The following is a 15,341-nucleotide window of genomic DNA, read 5'->3' as shown; positions in this document are numbered from 1 at the left end:
TTTTTATAAATAAAATTACTTCCATGGAGTATACTACGATAACCACTGAAATGCCTTCTGCTCAAGTGCAGCGGAAACAGATAAGAAAAATTAAAAAAAAAAAGGAGGGAAAAAGGGGTGCAACACGAGGACTTCCCAGGAGGTCACCCATCCTAGTACTACTCTCGCCCAAGCACGCTTAACTGCGGAGTTCTGATGGGATCCGGTGCATTAGTGCTGGTATGATCGCACCCGTTCATTCACCGTAGCAATTTGTTTACATGCGCAATGCCGCCCAAAAAAAAAAAAAAACCAGAGCATTCCAAAGCTCGTAAATTCGCAGCCGAGACCCCTATTTCGAGCCTTCTCCTTCCCGAATACCGTTTTTCACCCTCCCGGTATTGTCCGATTCACAAAAGAGTCCGCCGGCTTTAAAAGCCAGGTGAACTCGCAACAAAAAAGCGACAAAATATTTGAGAAATCCGCGCAACACTTGGAAATCAAGAGGCCATCCATGCCGGGCGCGCTTCCGCGGGGACTTCCGACGGGACCCGGTGCAATTTCCGCTTACACGAACGCACCGACGCACGCCTCTTTCGGACAATTCGTTCGTATGCGCATCGACCCGCCTCGACGGGTCCTATCTTTCGAGTGCCCGTAAATTCGAGGTCGGGACCCGGTTGCGAGTTATATTTTTATAAATAAAATTACTTCCATGGAGTATACTACGATAACCACTGAAATGCCTTCTGCTCAAGTGCAGCGGAAACAGATAAGAAAAATTAAAAAAAAAAAAGGAGGGAAAAAGGGGTGCAACACGAGGACTTCCCAGGAGGTCACCCATCCTAGTACTACTCTCGCCCAAGCACGCTTAACTGCGGAGTTCTGATGGGATCCGGTGCATTAGTGCTGGTATGATCGCACCCGTTCATTCACCGTAGCAATTTGTTTACATGCGCAATGCCGCCCAAAAAAAAAAAAAAAACCAGAGCATTCCAAAGCTCGTAAATTCGCAGCCGAGACCCCTATTTCGAGCCTTCTCCTTCCCGAATACCGTTTTTCACCCTCCCGGTATTGTCCGATTCACAAAAGAGTCCGCCGGCTTTAAAAGCCAGGTGAACTCGCAACAAAAAAGCGACAAAATATTTGAGAAATCCGCGCAACACTTGGAAATCAAGAGGCCATCCATGCCGGGCGCGCTTCCGCGGGGACTTCCGACGGGACCCGGTGCAATTTCCGCTTACACGAACGCACCGACGCACGCCTCTTTCGGACAATTCGTTCGTATGCGCATCGACCCGCCTCGACGGGTCCTATCTTTCGAGTGCCCGTAAATTCGAGGTCGGGACCCGGTTGCGAGTTATATTTTTATAAATAAAATTACTTCCATGGAGTATACTACGATAACCACTGAAATGCCTTCTGCTCAAGTGCAGCGGAAACAGATAAGAAAAATTAAAAAAAAAAAGGAGGGAAAAAGGGGTGCAACACGAGGACTTCCCAGGAGGTCACCCATCCTAGTACTACTCTCGCCCAAGCACGCTTAACTGCGGAGTTCTGATGGGATCCGGTGCATTAGTGCTGGTATGATCGCACCCGTTCATTCACCGTAGCAATTTGTTTACATGCGCAATGCCGCCCAAAAAAAAAAAAAAAACCAGAGCATTCCAAAGCTCGTAAATTCGCAGCCGAGACCCCTATTTCGAGCCTTCTCCTTCCCGAATACCGTTTTTCACCCTCCCGGTATTGTCCGATTCACAAAAGAGTCCGCCGGCTTTAAAAGCCAGGTGAACTCGCAACAAAAAAGCGACAAAATATTTGAGAAATCCGCGCAACACTTGGAAATCAAGAGGCCATCCATGCCGGGCGCGCTTCCGCGGGGACTTCCGACGGGACCCGGTGCAATTTCCGCTTACACGAACGCACCGACGCACGCCTCTTTCGGACAATTCGTTCGTATGCGCATCGACCCGCCTCGACGGGTCCTATCTTTCGAGTGCCCGTAAATTCGAGGTCGGGACCCGGTTGCGAGTTATATTTTTATAAATAAAATTACTTCCATGGAGTATACTACGATAACCACTGAAATGCCTTCTGCTCAAGTGCAGCGGAAACAGATAAGAAAAATTAAAAAAAAAAAGGAGGGAAAAAGGGGTGCAACACGAGGACTTCCCAGGAGGTCACCCATCCTAGTACTACTCTCGCCCAAGCACGCTTAACTGCGGAGTTCTGATGGGATCCGGTGCATTAGTGCTGGTATGATCGCACCCGTTCATTCACCGTAGCAATTTGTTTACATGCGCAATGCCGCCCAAAAAAAAAAAAAAAACCAGAGCATTCCAAAGCTCGTAAATTCGCAGCCGAGACCCCTATTTCGAGCCTTCTCCTTCCCGAATACCGTTTTTCACCCTCCCGGTATTGTCCGATTCACAAAAGAGTCCGCCGGCTTTAAAAGCCAGGTGAACTCGCAACAAAAAAGCGACAAAATATTTGAGAAATCCGCGCAACACTTGGAAATCAAGAGGCCATCCATGCCGGGCGCGCTTCCGCGGGGACTTCCGACGGGACCCGGTGCAATTTCCGCTTACACGAACGCACCGACGCACGCCTCTTTCGGACAATTCGTTCGTATGCGCATCGACCCGCCTCGACGGGTCCTATCTTTCGAGTGCCCGTAAATTCGAGGTCGGGACCCGGTTGCGAGTTATATTTTTATAAATAAAATTACTTCCATGGAGTATACTACGATAACCACTGAAATGCCTTCTGCTCAAGTGCAGCGGAAACAGATAAGAAAAATTAAAAAAAAAAAGGAGGGAAAAAGGGGTGCAACACGAGGACTTCCCAGGAGGTCACCCATCCTAGTACTACTCTCGCCCAAGCACGCTTAACTGCGGAGTTCTGATGGGATCCGGTGCATTAGTGCTGGTATGATCGCACCCGTTCATTCACCGTAGCAATTTGTTTACATGCGCAATGCCGCCCAAAAAAAAAAAAAAAACCAGAGCATTCCAAAGCTCGTAAATTCGCAGCCGAGACCCCTATTTCGAGCCTTCTCCTTCCCGAATACCGTTTTTCACCCTCCCGGTATTGTCCGATTCACAAAAGAGTCCGCCGGCTTTAAAAGCCAGGTGAACTCGCAACAAAAAAGCGACAAAATATTTGAGAAATCCGCGCAACACTTGGAAATCAAGAGGCCATCCATGCCGGGCGCGCTTCCGCGGGGACTTCCGACGGGACCCGGTGCAATTTCCGCTTACACGAACGCACCGACGCACGCCTCTTTCGGACAATTCGTTCGTATGCGCATCGACCCGCCTCGACGGGTCCTATCTTTCGAGTGCCCGTAAATTCGAGGTCGGGACCCGGTTGCGAGTTATATTTTTATAAATAAAATTACTTCCATGGAGTATACTACGATAACCACTGAAATGCCTTCTGCTCAAGTGCAGCGGAAACAGATAAGAAAAATTAAAAAAAAAAAGGAGGGAAAAAGGGGTGCAACACGAGGACTTCCCAGGAGGTCACCCATCCTAGTACTACTCTCGCCCAAGCACGCTTAACTGCGGAGTTCTGATGGGATCCGGTGCATTAGTGCTGGTATGATCGCACCCGTTCATTCACCGTAGCAATTTGTTTACATGCGCAATACCGCCCAAAAAAAAAAAAAAAACCAGAGCATTCCAAAGCTCGTAAATTCGCAGCCGAGACCCCTATTTCGAGCCTTCTCCTTCCCAAATACCGTTTTTCACCCTCCCGGTATTGTCCGATTCACAAAAGAGTCCGCCGGCTTTAAAAGCCAGGTGAACTCGCAACAAAAAAGCGACAAAATATTTGAGAAATCCGCGCAACACTTGGAAATCAAGAGGCCATCCATGCCGGGCGCGCTTCCGCGGGGACTTCCGACGGGACCCGGTGCAATTTCCGCTTACACGAACGCACCGACGCACGCCTCTTTCGGACAATTCGTTCGTATGCGCATCGACCCGCCTCGACGGGTCCTATCTTTCGAGTGCCCGTAAATTCGAGGTCGGGACCCGGTTGCGAGTTATATTTTTATAAATAAAATTACTTCCATGGAGTATACTACGATAACCACTGAAATGCCTTCTGCTCAAGTGCAGCGGAAACAGATAAGAAAAATTAAAAAAAAAAAGGAGGGAAAAAGGGGTGCAACACGAGGACTTCCCAGGAGGTCACCCATCCTAGTACTACTCTCGCCCAAGCACGCTTAACTGCGGAGTTCTGATGGGATCCGGTGCATTAGTGCTGGTATGATCGCACCCGTTCATTCACCGTAGCAATTTGTTTACATGCGCAATGCCGCCCAAAAAAAAAAAAAAACCAGAGCATTCCAAAGCTCGTAAATTCGCAGCCGAGACCCCTATTTCGAGCCTTCTCCTTCCCAAATACCGTTTTTCACCCTCCCGGTATTGTCCGATTCACAAAAGAGTCCGCCGGCTTTAAAAGCCAGGTGAACTCGCAACAAAAAAGCGACAAAATATTTGAGAAATCCGCGCAACACTTGGAAATCAAGAGGCCATCCATGCCGGGCGCGCTTCCGCGGGGACTTCCGACGGGACCCGGTGCAATTTCCGCTTACACGAACGCACCGACGCACGCCTCTTTCGGACAATTCGTTCGTATGCGCATCGACCCGCCTCGACGGGTCCTATCTTTCGAGTGCCCGTAAATTCGAGGTCGGGACCCGGTTGCGAGTTATATTTTTATAAATAAAATTACTTCCATGGAGTATACTACGATAACCACTGAAATGCCTTCTGCTCAAGTGCAGCGGAAACAGATAAGAAAAATTAAAAAAAAAAAGGAGGGAAAAAGGGGTGCAACACGAGGACTTCCCAGGAGGTCACCCATCCTAGTACTACTCTCGCCCAAGCACGCTTAACTGCGGAGTTCTGATGGGATCCGGTGCATTAGTGCTGGTATGATCGCACCCGTTCATTCACCGTAGCAATTTGTTTACATGCGCAATGCCGCCCAAAAAAAAAAAAAAAACCAGAGCATTCCAAAGCTCGTAAATTCGCAGCCGAGACCCCTATTTCGAGCCTTCTCCTTCCCAAATACCGTTTTTCACCCTCCCGGTATTGTCCGATTCACAAAAGAGTCCGCCGGCTTTAAAAGCCAGGTGAACTCGCAACAAAAAAGCGACAAAATATTTGAGAAATCCGCGCAACACTTGGAAATCAAGAGGCCATCCATGCCGGGCGCGCTTCCGCGGGGACTTCCGACGGGACCCGGTGCAATTTCCGCTTACACGAACGCACCGACGCACGCCTCTTTCGGACAATTCGTTCGTATGCGCATCGACCCGCCTCGACGGGTCCTATCTTTCGAGTGCCCGTAAATTCGAGGTCGGGACCCGGTTGCGAGTTATATTTTTATAAATAAAATTACTTCCATGGAGTATACTACGATAACCACTGAAATGCCTTCTGCTCAAGTGCAGCGGAAACAGATAAGAAAAATTAAAAAAAAAAAGGAGGGAAAAAGGGGTGCAACACGAGGACTTCCCAGGAGGTCACCCATCCTAGTACTACTCTCGCCCAAGCACGCTTAACTGCGGAGTTCTGATGGGATCCGGTGCATTAGTGCTGGTATGATCGCACCCGTTCATTCACCGTAGCAATTTGTTTACATGCGCAATGCCGCCCAAAAAAAAAAAAAAACCAGAGCATTCCAAAGCTCGTAAATTCGCAGCCGAGACCCCTATTTCGAGCCTTCTCCTTCCCAAATACCGTTTTTCACCCTCCCGGTATTGTCCGATTCACAAAAGAGTCCGCCGGCTTTAAAAGCCAGGTGAACTCGCAACAAAAAAGCGACAAAATATTTGAGAAATCCGCGCAACACTTGGAAATCAAGAGGCCATCCATGCCGGGCGCGCTTCCGCGGGGACTTCCGACGGGACCCGGTGCAATTTCCGCTTACACGAACGCACCGACGCACGCCTCTTTCGGACAATTCGTTCGTATGCGCATCGACCCGCCTCGACGGGTCCTATCTTTCGAGTGCCCGTAAATTCGAGGTCGGGACCCGGTTGCGAGTTATATTTTTATAAATAAAATTACTTCCATGGAGTATACTACGATAACCACTGAAATGCCTTCTGCTCAAGTGCAGCGGAAACAGATAAGAAAAATTAAAAAAAAAAAGGAGGGAAAAAGGGGTGCAACACGAGGACTTCCCAGGAGGTCACCCATCCTAGTACTACTCTCGCCCAAGCACGCTTAACTGCGGAGTTCTGATGGGATCCGGTGCATTAGTGCTGGTATGATCGCACCCGTTCATTCACCGTAGCAATTTGTTTACATGCGCAATGCCGCCCAAAAAAAAAAAAAAAACCAGAGCATTCCAAAGCTCGTAAATTCGCAGCCGAGACCCCTATTTCGAGCCTTCTCCTTCCCAAATACCGTTTTTCACCCTCCCGGTATTGTCCGATTCACAAAAGAGTCCGCCGGCTTTAAAAGCCAGGTGAACTCGCAACAAAAAAGCGACAAAATATTTGAGAAATCCGCGCAACACTTGGAAATCAAGAGGCCATCCATGCCGGGCGCGCTTCCGCGGGGACTTCCGACGGGACCCGGTGCAATTTCCGCTTACACGAACGCACCGACGCACGCCTCTTTCGGACAATTCGTTCGTATGCGCATCGACCCGCCTCGACGGGTCCTATCTTTCGAGTGCCCGTAAATTCGAGGTCGGGACCCGGTTGCGAGTTATATTTTTATAAATAAAATTACTTCCATGGAGTATACTACGATAACCACTGAAATGCCTTCTGCTCAAGTGCAGCGGAAACAGATAAGAAAAATTAAAAAAAAAAAGGAGGGAAAAAGGGGTGCAACACGAGGACTTCCCAGGAGGTCACCCATCCTAGTACTACTCTCGCCCAAGCACGCTTAACTGCGGAGTTCTGATGGGATCCGGTGCATTAGTGCTGGTATGATCGCACCCGTTCATTCACCGTAGCAATTTGTTTACATGCGCAATGCCGCCCAAAAAAAAAAAAAAAACCAGAGCATTCCAAAGCTCGTAAATTCGCAGCCGAGACCCCTATTTCGAGCCTTCTCCTTCCCAAATACCGTTTTTCACCCTCCCGGTATTGTCCGATTCACAAAAGAGTCCGCCGGCTTTAAAAGCCAGGTGAACTCGCAACAAAAAAGCGACAAAATATTTGAGAAATCCGCGCAACACTTGGAAATCAAGAGGCCATCCATGCCGGGCGCGCTTCCGCGGGGACTTCCGACGGGACCCGGTGCAATTTCCGCTTACACGAACGCACCGACGCACGCCTCTTTCGGACAATTCGTTCGTATGCGCATCGACCCGCCTCGACGGGTCCTATCTTTCGAGTGCCCGTAAATTCGAGGTCGGGACCCGGTTGCGAGTTATATTTTTATAAATAAAATTACTTCCATGGAGTATACTACGATAACCACTGAAATGCCTTCTGCTCAAGTGCAGCGGAAACAGATAAGAAAAATTAAAAAAAAAAAGGAGGGAAAAAGGGGTGCAACACGAGGACTTCCCAGGAGGTCACCCATCCTAGTACTACTCTCGCCCAAGCACGCTTAACTGCGGAGTTCTAATGGGATCCGGTGCATTAGTGCTGGTATGATCGCACCCGTTCATTCACCGTAGCAATTTGTTTACATGCGCAATGCCGCCCAAAAAAAAAAAAAAAAACCAGAGCATTCCAAAGCTCGTAAATTCGCAGCCGAGACCCCTATTTCGAGCCTTCTCCTTCCCAAATACCGTTTTTCACCCTCCCGGTATTGTCCGATTCACAAAAGAGTCCGCCGGCTTTAAAAGCCAGGTGAACTCGCAACAAAAAAGCGACAAAATATTTGAGAAATCCGCGCAACACTTGGAAATCAAGAGGCCATCCATGCCGGGCGCGCTTCCGCGGGGACTTCCGACGGGACCCGGTGCAATTTCCGCTTACACGAACGCACCGACGCACGCCTCTTTCGGACAATTCGTTCGTATGCGCATCGACCCGCCTCGACGGGTCCTATCTTTCGAGTGCCCGTAAATTCGAGGTCGGGACCCGGTTGCGAGTTATATTTTTATAAATAAAATTACTTCCATGGAGTATACTACGATAACCACTGAAATGCCTTCTGCTCAAGTGCAGCGGAAACAGATAAGAAAAATTAAAAAAAAAAAGGAGGGAAAAAGGGGTGCAACACGAGGACTTCCCAGGAGGTCACCCATCCTAGTACTACTCTCGCCCAAGCACGCTTAACTGCGGAGTTCTGATGGGATCCGGTGCATTAGTGCTGGTATGATCGCACCCGTTCATTCACCGTAGCAATTTGTTTACATGCGCAATGCCGCCCAAAAAAAAAAAAAAAACCAGAGCATTCCAAAGCTCGTAAATTCGCAGCCGAGACCCCTATTTCGAGCCTTCTCCTTCCCAAATACCGTTTTTCACCCTCCCGGTATTGTCCGATTCACAAAAGAGTCCGCCGGCTTTAAAAGCCAGGTGAACTCGCAACAAAAAAGCGACAAAATATTTGAGAAATCCGCGCAACACTTGGAAATCAAGAGGCCATCCATGCCGGGCGCGCTTCCGCGGGGACTTCCGACGGGACCCGGTGCAATTTCCGCTTACACGAACGCACCGACGCACGCCTCTTTCGGACAATTCGTTCGTATGCGCATCGACCCGCCTCGACGGGTCCTATCTTTCGAGTGCCCGTAAATTCGAGGTCGGGACCCGGTTGCGAGTTATATTTTTATAAATAAAATTACTTCCATGGAGTATACTACGATAACCACTGAAATGCCTTCTGCTCAAGTGCAGCGGAAACAGATAAGAAAAATTAAAAAAAAAAAGGAGGGAAAAAGGGGTGCAACACGAGGACTTCCCAGGAGGTCACCCATCCTAGTACTACTCTCGCCCAAGCACGCTTAACTGCGGAGTTCTGATGGGATCCGGTGCATTAGTGCTGGTATGATCGCACCCGTTCATTCACCGTAGCAATTTGTTTACATGCGCAATGCCGCCCAAAAAAAAAAAAAAAACCAGAGCATTCCAAAGCTCGTAAATTCGCAGCCGAGACCCCTATTTCGAGCCTTCTCCTTCCCAAATACCGTTTTTCACCCTCCCGGTATTGTCCGATTCACAAAAGAGTCCGCCGGCTTTAAAAGCCAGGTGAACTCGCAACAAAAAAGCGACAAAATATTTGAGAAATCCGCGCAACACTTGGAAATCAAGAGGCCATCCATGCCGGGCGCGCTTCCGCGGGGACTTCCGACGGGACCCGGTGCAATTTCCGCTTACACGAACGCACCGACGCACGCCTCTTTCGGACAATTCGTTCGTATGCGCATCGACCCGCCTCGACGGGTCCTATCTTTCGAGTGCCCGTAAATTCGAGGTCGGGACCCGGTTGCGAGTTATATTTTTATAAATAAAATTACTTCCATGGAGTATACTACGATAACCACTGAAATGCCTTCTGCTCAAGTGCAGCGGAAACAGATAAGAAAAATTAAAAAAAAAAAGGAGGGAAAAAGGGGTGCAACACGAGGACTTCCCAGGAGGTCACCCATCCTAGTACTACTCTCGCCCAAGCACGCTTAACTGCGGAGTTCTGATGGGATCCGGTGCATTAGTGCTGGTATGATCGCACCCGTTCATTCACCGTAGCAATTTGTTTACATGCGCAATGCCGCCCAAAAAAAAAAAAAAAACCAGAGCATTCCAAAGCTCGTAAATTCGCAGCCGAGACCCCTATTTCGAGCCTTCTCCTTCCCAAATACCGTTTTTCACCCTCCCGGTATTGTCCGATTCACAAAAGAGTCCGCCGGCTTTAAAAGCCAGGTGAACTCGCAACAAAAAAGCGACAAAATATTTGAGAAATCCGCGCAACACTTGGAAATCAAGAGGCCATCCATGCCGGGCGCGCTTCCGCGGGGACTTCCGACGGGACCCGGTGCAATTTCCGCTTACACGAACGCACCGACGCACGCCTCTTTCGGACAATTCGTTCGTATGCGCATCGACCCGCCTCGACGGGTCCTATCTTTCGAGTGCCCGTAAATTCGAGGTCGGGACCCGGTTGCGAGTTATATTTTTATAAATAAAATTACTTCCATGGAGTATACTACGATAACCACTGAAATGCCTTCTGCTCAAGTGCAGCGGAAACAGATAAGAAAAATTAAAAAAAAAAAGGAGGGAAAAAGGGGTGCAACACGAGGACTTCCCAGGAGGTCACCCATCCTAGTACTACTCTCGCCCAAGCACGCTTAACTGCGGAGTTCTGATGGGATCCGGTGCATTAGTGCTGGTATGATCGCACCCGTTCATTCACCGTAGCAATTTGTTTACATGCGCAATGCCGCCCAAAAAAAAAAAAAAAACCAGAGCATTCCAAAGCTCGTAAATTCGCAGCCGAGACCCCTATTTCGAGCCTTCTCCTTCCCAAATACCGTTTTTCACCCTCCCGGTATTGTCCGATTCACAAAAGAGTCCGCCGGCTTTAAAAGCCAGGTGAACTCGCAACAAAAAAGCGACAAAATATTTGAGAAATCCGCGCAACACTTGGAAATCAAGAGGCCATCCATGCCGGGCGCGCTTCCGCGGGGACTTCCGACGGGACCCGGTGCAATTTCCGCTTACACGAACGCACCGACGCACGCCTCTTTCGGACAATTCGTTCGTATGCGCATCGACCCGCCTCGACGGGTCCTATCTTTCGAGTGCCCGTAAATTCGAGGTCGGGACCCGGTTGCGAGTTATATTTTTATAAATAAAATTACTTCCATGGAGTATACTACGATAACCACTGAAATGCCTTCTGCTCAAGTGCAGCGGAAACAGATAAGAAAAATTAAAAAAAAAAAGGAGGGAAAAAGGGGTGCAACACGAGGACTTCCCAGGAGGTCACCCATCCTAGTACTACTCTCGCCCAAGCACGCTTAACTGCGGAGTTCTGATGGGATCCGGTGCATTAGTGCTGGTATGATCGCACCCGTTCATTCACCGTAGCAATTTGTTTACATGCGCAATGCCGCCCAAAAAAAAAAAAAAACCAGAGCATTCCAAAGCTCGTAAATTCGCAGCCGAGACCCCTATTTCGAGCCTTCTCCTTCCCAAATACCGTTTTTCACCCTCCCGGTATTGTCCGATTCACAAAAGAGTCCGCCGGCTTTAAAAGCCAGGTGAACTCGCAACAAAAAAGCGACAAAATATTTGAGAAATCCGCGCAACACTTGGAAATCAAGAGGCCATCCATGCCGGGCGCGCTTCCGCGGGGACTTCCGACGGGACCCGGTGCAATTTCCGCTTACACGAACGCACCGACGCACGCCTCTTTCGGACAATTCGTTCGTATGCGCATCGACCCGCCTCGACGGGTCCTATCTTTCGAGTGCCCGTAAATTCGAGGTCGGGACCCGGTTGCGAGTTATATTTTTATAAATAAAATTACTTCCATGGAGTATACTACGATAACCACTGAAATGCCTTCTGCTCAAGTGCAGCGGAAACAGATAAGAAAAATTAAAAAAAAAAAGGAGGGAAAAAGGGGTGCAACACGAGGACTTCCCAGGAGGTCACCCATCCTAGTACTACTCTCGCCCAAGCACGCTTAACTGCGGAGTTCTGATGGGATCCGGTGCATTAGTGCTGGTATGATCGCACCCGTTCATTCACCGTAGCAATTTGTTTACATGCGCAATGCCGCCCAAAAAAAAAAAAAAAACCAGAGCATTCCAAAGCTCGTAAATTCGCAGCCGAGACCCCTATTTCGAGCCTTCTCCTTCCCAAATACCGTTTTTCACCCTCCCGGTATTGTCCGATTCACAAAAGAGTCCGCCGGCTTTAAAAGCCAGGTGAACTCGCAACAAAAAAGCGACAAAATATTTGAGAAATCCGCGCAACACTTGGAAATCAAGAGGCCATCCATGCCGGGCGCGCTTCCGCGGGGACTTCCGACGGGACCCGGTGCAATTTCCGCTTACACGAACGCACCGACGCACGCCTCTTTCGGACAATTCGTTCGTATGCGCATCGACCCGCCTCGACGGGTCCTATCTTTCGAGTGCCCGTAAATTCGAGGTCGGGACCCGGTTGCGAGTTATATTTTTATAAATAAAATTACTTCCATGGAGTATACTACGATAACCACTGAAATGCCTTCTGCTCAAGTGCAGCGGAAACAGATAAGAAAAATTAAAAAAAAAAAGGAGGGAAAAAGGGGTGCAACACGAGGACTTCCCAGGAGGTCACCCATCCTAGTACTACTCTCGCCCAAGCACGCTTAACTGCGGAGTTCTGATGGGATCCGGTGCATTAGTGCTGGTATGATCGCACCCGTTCATTCACCGTAGCAATTTGTTTACATGCGCAATGCCGCCCAAAAAAAAAAAAAAAACCAGAGCATTCCAAAGCTCGTAAATTCGCAGCCGAGACCCCTATTTCGAGCCTTCTCCTTCCCAAATACCGTTTTTCACCCTCCCGGTATTGTCCGATTCACAAAAGAGTCCGCCGGCTTTAAAAGCCAGGTGAACTCGCAACAAAAAAGCGACAAAATATTTGAGAAATCCGCGCAACACTTGGAAATCAAGAGGCCATCCATGCCGGGCGCGCTTCCGCGGGGACTTCCGACGGGACCCGGTGCAATTTCCGCTTACACGAACGCACCGACGCACGCCTCTTTCGGACAATTCGTTCGTATGCGCATCGACCCGCCTCGACGGGTCCTATCTTTCGAGTGCCCGTAAATTCGAGGTCGGGACCCGGTTGCGAGTTATATTTTTATAAATAAAATTACTTCCATGGAGTATACTACGATAACCACTGAAATGCCTTCTGCTCAAGTGCAGCGGAAACAGATAAGAAAAATTAAAAAAAAAAAGGAGGGAAAAAGGGGTGCAACACGAGGACTTCCCAGGAGGTCACCCATCCTAGTACTACTCTCGCCCAAGCACGCTTAACTGCGGAGTTCTGATGGGATCCGGTGCATTAGTGCTGGTATGATCGCACCCGTTCATTCACCGTAGCAATTTGTTTACATGCGCAATGCCGCCCAAAAAAAAAAAAAAAACCAGAGCATTCCAAAGCTCGTAAATTCGCAGCCGAGACCCCTATTTCGAGCCTTCTCCTTCCCAAATACCGTTTTTCACCCTCCCGGTATTGTCCGATTCACAAAAGAGTCCGCCGGCTTTAAAAGCCAGGTGAACTCGCAACAAAAAAGCGACAAAATATTTGAGAAATCCGCGCAACACTTGGAAATCAAGAGGCCATCCATGCCGGGCGCGCTTCCGCGGGGACTTCCGACGGGACCCGGTGCAATTTCCGCTTACACGAACGCACCGACGCACGCCTCTTTCGGACAATTCGTTCGTATGCGCATCGACCCGCCTCGACGGGTCCTATCTTTCGAGTGCCCGTAAATTCGAGGTCGGGACCCGGTTGCGAGTTATATTTTTATAAATAAAATTACTTCCATGGAGTATACTACGATAACCACTGAAATGCCTTCTGCTCAAGTGCAGCGGAAACAGATAAGAAAAATTAAAAAAAAAAAGGAGGGAAAAAGGGGTGCAACACGAGGACTTCCCAGGAGGTCACCCATCCTAGTACTACTCTCGCCCAAGCACGCTTAACTGCGGAGTTCTGATGGGATCCGGTGCATTAGTGCTGGTATGATCGCACCCGTTCATTCACCGTAGCAATTTGTTTACATGCGCAATGCCGCCCAAAAAAAAAAAAAAACCAGAGCATTCCAAAGCTCGTAAATTCGCAGCCGAGACCCCTATTTCGAGCCTTCTCCTTCCCAAATACCGTTTTTCACCCTCCCGGTATTGTCCGATTCACAAAAGAGTCCGCCGGCTTTAAAAGCCAGGTGAACTCGCAACAAAAAAGCGACAAAATATTTGAGAAATCCGCGCAACACTTGGAAATCAAGAGGCCATCCATGCCGGGCGCGCTTCCGCGGGGACTTCCGACGGGACCCGGTGCAATTTCCGCTTACACGAACGCACCGACGCACGCCTCTTTCGGACAATTCGTTCGTATGCGCATCGACCCGCCTCGACGGGTCCTATCTTTCGAGTGCCCGTAAATTCGAGGTCGGGACCCGGTTGCGAGTTATATTTTTATAAATAAAATTACTTCCATGGAGTATACTACGATAACCACTGAAATGCCTTCTGCTCAAGTGCAGCGGAAACAGATAAGAAAAATTAAAAAAAAAAAGGAGGGAAAAAGGGGTGCAACACGAGGACTTCCCAGGAGGTCACCCATCCTAGTACTACTCTCGCCCAAGCACGCTTAACTGCGGAGTTCTGATGGGATCCGGTGCATTAGTGCTGGTATGATCGCACCCGTTCATTCACCGTAGCAATTTGTTTACATGCGCAATGCCGCCCAAAAAAAAAAAAAAAACCAGAGCATTCCAAAGCTCGTAAATTCGCAGCCGAGACCCCTATTTCGAGCCTTCTCCTTCCCAAATACCGTTTTTCACCCTCCCGGTATTGTCCGATTCACAAAAGAGTCCGCCGGCTTTAAAAGCCAGGTGAACTCGCAACAAAAAAGCGACAAAATATTTGAGAAATCCGCGCAACACTTGGAAATCAAGAGGCCATCCATGCCGGGCGCGCTTCCGCGGGGACTTCCGACGGGACCCGGTGCAATTTCCGCTTACACGAACGCACCGACGCACGCCTCTTTCGGACAATTCGTTCGTATGCGCATCGACCCGCCTCGACGGGTCCTATCTTTCGAGTGCCCGTAAATTCGAGGTCGGGACCCGGTTGCGAGTTATATTTTTATAAATAAAATTACTTCCATGGAGTATACTACGATAACCACTGAAATGCCTTCTGCTCAAGTGCAGCGGAAACAGATAAGAAAAATTAAAAAAAAAAAGGAGGGAAAAAGGGGTGCAACACGAGGACTTCCCAGGAGGTCACCCATCCTAGTACTACTCTCGCCCAAGCACGCTTAACTGCGGAGTTCTGATGGGATCCGGTGCATTAGTGCTGGTATGATCGCACCCGTTCATTCACCGTAGCAATTTGTTTACATGCGCAATGCCGCCCAAAAAAAAAAAAAAAAACCAGAGCATTCCAAAGCTCGTAAATTCGCAGCCGAGACCCCTATTTCGAGCCTTCTCCTTCCCAAATACCGTTTTTCACCCTCCCGGTATTGTCCGATTCACAAAAGAGTCCGCCGGCTTTAAAAGCCAGGTGAACTCGCAACAAAAAAGCGACAAAATATTTGAGAAATCCGCGCAACACTTGGAAATCAAGAGGCCATCCATGCCGGGCGCGCTTCCGCGGGGACTTCCGACGGGACCCGGTGCAATTTCCGCTTACACGAACGC

At 49.1% G+C, this 15,341-nt stretch overlaps 23 non-coding genes across 23 annotated transcripts; all 23 read right to left on the bottom strand.

Annotated features, from left to right (window-relative positions):
* Nucleotides 1-114: 114 nt before the first annotated feature.
* LOC130820040 (5S ribosomal RNA) lies at nt 115-233 on the bottom strand. Its single transcript, XR_009045064.1, has one exon. It is a non-coding gene; the product is annotated as a 5S ribosomal RNA (ribosomal RNA).
* Nucleotides 234-786: 553 nt separating this feature from the next.
* Nucleotides 787-905, bottom strand: LOC130820039 (5S ribosomal RNA). The gene has a single exon (XR_009045063.1). It is a non-coding gene; the product is annotated as a 5S ribosomal RNA (ribosomal RNA).
* A 553-nt stretch (nt 906-1,458) lies between these two features.
* Nucleotides 1,459-1,577, bottom strand: LOC130820037 (5S ribosomal RNA). The gene has a single exon (XR_009045061.1). It is a non-coding gene; the product is annotated as a 5S ribosomal RNA (ribosomal RNA).
* Nucleotides 1,578-2,130: 553 nt separating this feature from the next.
* Nucleotides 2,131-2,249, bottom strand: LOC130820036 (5S ribosomal RNA). Its single transcript, XR_009045060.1, has one exon. It is a non-coding gene; the product is annotated as a 5S ribosomal RNA (ribosomal RNA).
* Nucleotides 2,250-2,802: 553 nt separating this feature from the next.
* Nucleotides 2,803-2,921, bottom strand: LOC130820035 (5S ribosomal RNA). Its single transcript, XR_009045059.1, has one exon. It is a non-coding gene; the product is annotated as a 5S ribosomal RNA (ribosomal RNA).
* A 553-nt stretch (nt 2,922-3,474) lies between these two features.
* On the bottom strand, nt 3,475-3,593 carry LOC130820034 (5S ribosomal RNA). Its single transcript, XR_009045058.1, has one exon. It is a non-coding gene; the product is annotated as a 5S ribosomal RNA (ribosomal RNA).
* A 553-nt stretch (nt 3,594-4,146) lies between these two features.
* On the bottom strand, nt 4,147-4,265 carry LOC130820033 (5S ribosomal RNA). The gene has a single exon (XR_009045057.1). It is a non-coding gene; the product is annotated as a 5S ribosomal RNA (ribosomal RNA).
* A 552-nt stretch (nt 4,266-4,817) lies between these two features.
* LOC130820031 (5S ribosomal RNA) lies at nt 4,818-4,936 on the bottom strand. Its single transcript, XR_009045055.1, has one exon. It is a non-coding gene; the product is annotated as a 5S ribosomal RNA (ribosomal RNA).
* Nucleotides 4,937-5,489: 553 nt separating this feature from the next.
* LOC130820030 (5S ribosomal RNA) lies at nt 5,490-5,608 on the bottom strand. The gene has a single exon (XR_009045054.1). It is a non-coding gene; the product is annotated as a 5S ribosomal RNA (ribosomal RNA).
* Nucleotides 5,609-6,160: 552 nt separating this feature from the next.
* On the bottom strand, nt 6,161-6,279 carry LOC130820029 (5S ribosomal RNA). Its single transcript, XR_009045053.1, has one exon. It is a non-coding gene; the product is annotated as a 5S ribosomal RNA (ribosomal RNA).
* A 553-nt stretch (nt 6,280-6,832) lies between these two features.
* Nucleotides 6,833-6,951, bottom strand: LOC130820028 (5S ribosomal RNA). Its single transcript, XR_009045052.1, has one exon. It is a non-coding gene; the product is annotated as a 5S ribosomal RNA (ribosomal RNA).
* Nucleotides 6,952-7,504: 553 nt separating this feature from the next.
* Nucleotides 7,505-7,623, bottom strand: LOC130819431 (5S ribosomal RNA). Its single transcript, XR_009044468.1, has one exon. It is a non-coding gene; the product is annotated as a 5S ribosomal RNA (ribosomal RNA).
* Nucleotides 7,624-8,177: 554 nt separating this feature from the next.
* LOC130820027 (5S ribosomal RNA) lies at nt 8,178-8,296 on the bottom strand. The gene has a single exon (XR_009045051.1). It is a non-coding gene; the product is annotated as a 5S ribosomal RNA (ribosomal RNA).
* A 553-nt stretch (nt 8,297-8,849) lies between these two features.
* On the bottom strand, nt 8,850-8,968 carry LOC130820025 (5S ribosomal RNA). Its single transcript, XR_009045049.1, has one exon. It is a non-coding gene; the product is annotated as a 5S ribosomal RNA (ribosomal RNA).
* A 553-nt stretch (nt 8,969-9,521) lies between these two features.
* On the bottom strand, nt 9,522-9,640 carry LOC130820024 (5S ribosomal RNA). Its single transcript, XR_009045048.1, has one exon. It is a non-coding gene; the product is annotated as a 5S ribosomal RNA (ribosomal RNA).
* A 553-nt stretch (nt 9,641-10,193) lies between these two features.
* LOC130820023 (5S ribosomal RNA) lies at nt 10,194-10,312 on the bottom strand. Its single transcript, XR_009045047.1, has one exon. It is a non-coding gene; the product is annotated as a 5S ribosomal RNA (ribosomal RNA).
* A 553-nt stretch (nt 10,313-10,865) lies between these two features.
* Nucleotides 10,866-10,984, bottom strand: LOC130820022 (5S ribosomal RNA). The gene has a single exon (XR_009045046.1). It is a non-coding gene; the product is annotated as a 5S ribosomal RNA (ribosomal RNA).
* Nucleotides 10,985-11,536: 552 nt separating this feature from the next.
* Nucleotides 11,537-11,655, bottom strand: LOC130820021 (5S ribosomal RNA). The gene has a single exon (XR_009045045.1). It is a non-coding gene; the product is annotated as a 5S ribosomal RNA (ribosomal RNA).
* Nucleotides 11,656-12,208: 553 nt separating this feature from the next.
* LOC130820020 (5S ribosomal RNA) lies at nt 12,209-12,327 on the bottom strand. The gene has a single exon (XR_009045044.1). It is a non-coding gene; the product is annotated as a 5S ribosomal RNA (ribosomal RNA).
* A 553-nt stretch (nt 12,328-12,880) lies between these two features.
* On the bottom strand, nt 12,881-12,999 carry LOC130820019 (5S ribosomal RNA). Its single transcript, XR_009045043.1, has one exon. It is a non-coding gene; the product is annotated as a 5S ribosomal RNA (ribosomal RNA).
* A 553-nt stretch (nt 13,000-13,552) lies between these two features.
* On the bottom strand, nt 13,553-13,671 carry LOC130820018 (5S ribosomal RNA). The gene has a single exon (XR_009045042.1). It is a non-coding gene; the product is annotated as a 5S ribosomal RNA (ribosomal RNA).
* Nucleotides 13,672-14,223: 552 nt separating this feature from the next.
* Nucleotides 14,224-14,342, bottom strand: LOC130820017 (5S ribosomal RNA). The gene has a single exon (XR_009045041.1). It is a non-coding gene; the product is annotated as a 5S ribosomal RNA (ribosomal RNA).
* A 553-nt stretch (nt 14,343-14,895) lies between these two features.
* On the bottom strand, nt 14,896-15,014 carry LOC130820016 (5S ribosomal RNA). The gene has a single exon (XR_009045040.1). It is a non-coding gene; the product is annotated as a 5S ribosomal RNA (ribosomal RNA).
* Between the last annotated feature and the right edge of the window lie 327 nt (nt 15,015-15,341).

Source organism: Amaranthus tricolor, chromosome 7 (genome assembly GCF_026212465.1).
Source record: "Amaranthus tricolor cultivar Red isolate AtriRed21 chromosome 7, ASM2621246v1, whole genome shotgun sequence".
In the NCBI taxonomy this organism is placed as follows: domain Eukaryota; kingdom Viridiplantae; phylum Streptophyta; class Magnoliopsida; order Caryophyllales; family Amaranthaceae; genus Amaranthus; species Amaranthus tricolor.
The sequence above is the reverse complement of the archived record's forward strand: the minus strand, read 5'-3'. Positions and strand labels throughout refer to the sequence as shown.